Source organism: Musca vetustissima, unplaced genomic scaffold (genome assembly GCF_032173495.1).
Source record: "Musca vetustissima isolate MV318-11 ecotype Yass unplaced genomic scaffold, APGP_CSIRO_Mvet_v1 utg21590, whole genome shotgun sequence".
Taxonomy (NCBI): Eukaryota; Metazoa; Arthropoda; class Insecta; order Diptera; family Muscidae; genus Musca; species Musca vetustissima.
Window position 1 is genome coordinate 117,291 of NW_026873688.1, and position 6,702 is coordinate 123,992.

Consider the following 6,702-nt stretch of genomic DNA (forward strand, 5'->3'; position numbering starts at 1 on the left):
TTATTTTTCAAGGACCAAAGGTAGTTCAGGTTGAAAACAGGGGTGGATAATGCCACCACATATCGAACAAAAAGGATAACACACACTTAAGACAGTTGTGCGCTCTGGAAATGAAGAGAAGGTTCGAATTAGGTAAAATTTATATAAAGGATCTTGGGTTTGATCCTCCTATGATTCTAGGAATTTTGTGTTTTTTGAAAATTCTCCATTTACACACCCTCAGATCGGTTAGTCTGTGAATAGTGTCATATCCCAAGAATTGTTTTCGAAGGCATGTAAATGCTGGGCAATGACAAAGGAAATGTTCCAGCGTTTCACTGTCTTCCCCACACGCTCTGCACCTGCTGCTACCTTCGCATCCAATCTTGAGTAGATGTTCCTTCAGGCTGAGGTGTCACGTAAAAATATCCGTCAGTCTGCTGGTTTCTTTTTTTTGTTTAGCGTAAGGATTTGCTTAGTGTTGTCTTCATTTGGGTCACCCCATCTTTCCTGTCCCTTATTTTCCGAAAGAGTTTTGTGGATCTCATTCGCCCATGCCCTTATTTCTTGGCATGTTGCGCTAAAGGGTTTTGGCGGTATTCACAGCTTTTGTGGCTAGTGCACTTCTAGCAATTTGGTTGGCTATCCCGTTGCCGGTGACTCCTGTGTGACTCAATACCCATATTATTCGTACAGGTCCTTGCTGCAACAAATTATTATTTGTATTTATACATTCCAATATAGTTTTGCTTCGGAGAATATTGCATTTATTGGTTGTTTGCTATCCGTAATTATATTTGTTGTATATTGTCCTAGGTTTGCACTTAACCAGTTAAGAAACTCTGTTATAGCTTGAACCTTTGCCTGTCTTCGGTACCTGGTTCTTCAATAAACCGTCCCAGTCCAGTCTTTACTCCTAGTCGCGAGTCATCTGTGTAGCAACAGTTACCAGCAGGCATCTGATCTAGTGTTCTGCTATTCCATTGTTCTTTATTCGGTATTATAGTTTGCCACCGTGTGACCACTCACGTTTCAGGTATGCGGTCTGAATCAAGGGTATTGATTGTGGACCCAATATTTACCCGTAATATGTTTTTATGCGGTATATTGTGTCCGGTGTCTATCCACTACACCATTGTTTTGAGACTTAAAGCTGCAACTGCCCTAGTTGTTGTTGTCCGCATTGCCCCACATATGGCGTTCTCTGAACTTTCTGCAACGCTTTTAAGATACACTTTTTATCTATTGCTGTCCCCCAGACGACAGACGCGTATTTTAGAATTGGTCCAATAACGCTCTTATAGATCCAGTATTCCTGTACATGATTACTCCTAGATACTTAACTTTATTTGATATGGCTATCGATTTGTTTTGGAAGATGGACTCTTCATACTGACCTATTTTTGTCTTTCTGGTGAAAAGACATATCTTCGTTTTGTCCGGATTTACGTTTAAATCCGTCGGTTTAGCCCAATTGTAGGCGATGTTTAGCACCGTTTCAGCTTTGCTGCATAGTATGTTAGGATTCTTTCTGCTAAGAAGTATTATAACGTTATCTGCATAGCACACTGATTCAAATCCTTCATCGGTTAAGTTCCTTATGAGTCCATTTATGGTGGTTGCCTACAGGAGCGGTGAAAAAGTCCCTGCCTGTGGTGTTCCCTTTGTCTCTGATTGTTATGTCCTATATTCTATATCTAATTCATCCTTAGCATATATGATTGCCCAGTCAACTATGAAGGTATCTAAGGATTGGATAAGCATATTGGTGTTGACATTGTTGAAAGCTCCTTCAATGTCAATTCCGCTAAGGTATACATTTTCTTAACGAAGGTGCCCTCAATGTGGTGTACTACCTCATGTGTAGCGGTTTTCACAGTTCTCCCCTTTACATACGCATGTTGTTTATATTTCAGCGTATATTTATCATAAATACTTCTTGATTTTTAAAACGTCGTCCATGCTGTCTATCTGTTCGCAGAACAACTTCCAGGAGTCGTGTTTGGTGGTTCCAGTAATTTTATTGTATTATTTCCGTTTATGGTGGAAGATGTCCAAGAATATTGTGGCGGCGTGCTCTTTTGTAAAGCTTTCCTACCTCTGTTCCTTTATTCCGAATCTTCCCTGTCATCCTGGGTTTTTGAAAGGCAGATTTCCTTTCTCGAAGACGGCAACTTTCCTCGAAAGGCTCTCCATTGCGGACCTCATCTATTAGTTCGCTGAGCATACATTGTTATTTCTAAAACCTCCTCTCTAATTCTGTCAAAAAAGGTAGGTTCATTGACTACGTTAAGTGTTATTAGGTCGTTAGTATTCAAATAATCTAGACAGACCCTTCTAGATTATTTGAATTCTTTAGTTAGTTAGTATTTGTACTAGTCCACACAATACGATGTGTGTAAGCATCAATACCAATTCTTACTTCGTTACATATTTTATGTGATTTTAAAGAGATCATCGCTATTTCCGCCCTCTAATGAGGTAAAGGGTTACTAAATAATATCTGAATACGTAAGCACCTGTAAATAGAATACAAATTTTGTCATTTTTCACACAAAAGTCAGGGTCCATTTGACCCGCTAAATAATGACCGATCTTTATCAAAGCAGGCATGCAGTTTCTCTGGCGCAATCCTCTTCTCCATGTAAAATTTCGAGATGTTCGTGTCATATTTGCGGCCTCTGGAGCGACCAGAAAAACCGACAAAAATTAAGTTTTTGGTCCATTTCATCCCCTAAATATTAACCGACCTTTTCAAAAAACAATAAGGGTCTTCACATGGCAGAACCCATCCTACATGCACAGACGGACGGACGGACACACATGTCTAGATCGACTCAGCTAGTTGAGATAAGACGATCGGTATACTTAATGGTGGGTCTAGGACCAATATTTCGCGGCGTCACAAACTCTCGGGGCTGCACAAAGCTATAATATCCTGACAACATAGTTGTGTAGGGTATAATAATGAATTTTATTAATACTTCTTGAAAATATTTTCGTTTAACAAAACGATTTCCCACAACGTGGTGGTATATGCACTACCCTTTAAGCCCTTTTAAACATTTGTGCACTCAAGTGTATGCGTATATATGTGTGATAGTGTGTGTACAGGGCAAAGGATGTTGGTTTGCTGGTTTAACTCGTACTCGTGAGTAGTTATCATATTCTAGTGTTTACAGAACAAGCTTCGAAGTATTTAAGCGTAAAGTTTTCCACTTTTGCTATTTTTGTAAATGTTTAACTTCTCAATTTTCCAATCGATTTAATCCTGCTCGACGTTGTGGTGCTGGCTGTGGTTGTTAACTATTGAAATAATCTCTTAAAAGTAAAATTGTTTCAATATTTATTTAAGAATTGTTAAACAGCAATGTTGTGGAAATTGTTTAATTGAAGTGTCAAAAGGAGGAGGATGATGATGAAGTGGTAGTTGAGGGAGGAGAAATCAGAAAAATAATTGTCATTGATAGAAGATGGAGTTATATTATTGGATCTAGAAATATGAACAGAAGCATTCATATGATGACTTTGAAATAATTTGTTTTTTAAATACAATACCTGCTTTAATAATCACTAATTGTACATATCCTTGCAGGATATCCTCTTGAATCCTCTTTCTAATGAAAAATACCAATCTTCTTGTTGTTTTTGTTATTTGATCAAAATAAACCTTTAAGTTTTTTTCCCTCACTTTTAAAATATTTTTCATAATTTCCTTTGCAACCTTCGGTTTTTTGGGGGTTTTAAAATTTTTCTTCTACTTTGAAGAAATGTTCCATATGAATGACAGCATTTACTTTGTAAACTCCAACCCCAAACAAGGACCCCTGGGTTCATGGAAAGAATTTCACAGGAATTTTTCAGTTTGTTTTGCCATTTGCAAAATTTCTTTATCGCATCTACCTCGCTCTGACATGATTGATGATGAAAGGGTTAAATATTTGTATGTCACTTTTGCTGTTGTTGTTATTGTTTTTTATCACAATACGAGTACCTATACCGGGTTATATGCAAACAAAAACATCTTTTGGTTTTGCAAAAAAGGGCAAAATGAAAAAAACGAAAAAAAACGAAAAAACAGCAACGGAACTGAAGAACATCTCGGAAGCTCCTGATTCGTATTTAAGTCAACTTAACTTCAATTGCAATTCGTACCTTCAGATTTTTTTTATTTCCTTTCTTTGGCCTTTTTTCTTTTGAGCTACACTTTTACCCTTCAAGAAGCATGTAAAATAACAGCAGGCAGGCAGGCAGAAGGCATCCGCCAACCAGCACAAAAAAAAAAAACAAACAAACGAGATTTTTAGGAATTTTTCAATTTTATGCCAAAATAAGTTTTGCCATGTCAGTAAATATTTTTCTAGTAAACACTTTTATACGTACTATTGTATTAGTATGGGTGAGTGTGTGTGTGTGCGATTTACATATACTACATATGTATGCATTAACATACATCAGTTGAAAAATAACGATGGTGGCATGGAAATGTTATAAAGGCATTTTCTTTTGGATGTTATAGGAAAAAGTGTTGAAAGGATAAAAGACAATCAGATTGTTGTCTAAATATTGTATTATTATACTCTACACAACTATGTTGTCGTGGTATGAAAGCTTTGTGTAGCCTCAAGAGTTTGTAACGCAGCGGAAAACTGGTCCTAGATCGGAGTTGTTGCAATTTTTGCCCTCTCGGTACAGATCTTGTATGGTAAGGCATTGCAAAGCAAACGACATGTTCGATGTCGAGAATAGGGACCATTGTACTCTTCCAAAGGTCCCATGGTTGATTTGACCTTTAAACTGCTACCCATTATACCTATAATTTTCGATGATGAAGAGACGATATTGGGCGATTATCTGTTTTTTAGTCGCTCTAGACGCCACAATAATTAGTCGAATATCATAAATTTTCCACGTGGATTAGGATCTGACCATCTTTATCTAAATTCACATACTTACTTACTTATCTGGCTTGTGAAAGAACGTTTGTTTTATAAGCCGAGCTTAAAATAGATTTCCGGGCCCGTCGATCTTGTGAGCTACACACAATTTGAGAGACAATGTTCCGAGATGTTGCCTTCCACTTGATTCTTCCATCGGATTCGTGGCCTTTTGAGATTGCCAAGTCGCTGAAGATCGATCCGTCTGACTTAGTCGATGTCCGAGAATAGGTGGTACAGCTCACGGTTTATTCGACGGCGATATTCACCGTTGACGCTGATCGACCCATAGATCTTCTCGATTTTTCTCTCTCAAACACTCCAAGAGCTGTCTAACCAGCCTACACTAGTGTCCATGCTTCAGATCCATACAACAGCACGGGAAATATCAATCTTCTTCTCCGGATTTCAAAGCTGATGTTATTAGTTTAGTTTATGGCGGTACCGAGGTATATCAAATCTTTGACTACCTCGAAGCTATAGTTCTCAAGTTCCACAGTTGGTCCGAGTCTACTGGACGTCTTGCGCGTTGATACCATCAGCTTGGTCTTCTCGCCGTTTACTGCCAGGCCCACTTTGGCAGACTCCTTCTAAATTTGTTCAAAGGTGGCTGTTACCGCTCTCAATGTTCGACCCATTATATCGATGTCATCGGCGTAGGCGAGTAGCACGTATTGTTTGGTGTACAGAGTGCCATTTCTGTTCACCTTGGCCTCTCGTATGACGTTTTCCAGCAGGATGTTAAAAAGGTCACACGACAAACTGTCACATTGTCTGAATCCACGTTCGGTGTTAAAGGGCTCCGAGAATACCTTTTCAACTATCACTGCTGACCTTGCGCCAGTTACAGTTATCCTGCATAGCCGTATTAATGTCAAACGCATACATGGCTTTAAACACCTCTGAACGGATAGAGCTCTCGAATGCGGTTTTATAGTCGACGAATAGGTGAAATGTGTTGGTGTGTTTTTCGTTGGGTATGATCCAATAATGTTCCTGACCATTGTCTTTAGTCGTTCATACAGTATGCTGGATAGCACTTTATATACGATGGGAAGGAGACTTATTCCTCTATAGTTGGCACATATCGTCTTGTCTCCTTTTTTGTACACGGAAAAGAGTATACTGAGGTTCCAATCCCTGGGCATGCATTCCTCCAGCCACATTGTACTAATCAGCTGGTGCATGCCCCTCTTACCAGAATCTGAATACCTGTCTTGAATAGTTCGGCTGGTAGCCAATCGGCACATGCAGCTTTATTATTCTTCAGCCGATTGATTGCTATTCTGACCTCACCTTGGCTAGGTGGTATACACTCTATACCGTCATCTCTTATTGGTTCTGGGTATCTTCTTAACCGCTACTATTTGATACCAGAAGCTTTTTAAAATGCTCCATTCAGATCCTCTACACGCTGTCTGTATCTGTCACCAGGTTTTCTTCTTCATCTCTACAGGAGAATGTGCCTGCACCAAGGCCTTCGGTTTGATGTTTAACTCTTTGGTATAATTTACGGACTTCGTTCTGACTCCTGAGATTTGCTAACGCTCAAATTTTTCTTTCTTCCTTTTTTCTGAAAATGCGTTTATCTTCTCTCCATTTCTCCCGATAATTCTCCAGCGCATTACGTGTTGTTACTGTCTGAAGGGCTGCCCTATACACTGCGTGTTTCACATCAGTAGCATTACGGCACTCCTGATCGTACCGCAGGTTTCTTGATGTTGGTTTTTAGTACTCAATTGTTGGTTTTGCTGCAGTTTGCAGGAAGTGAGCAATTCTTTGCCAC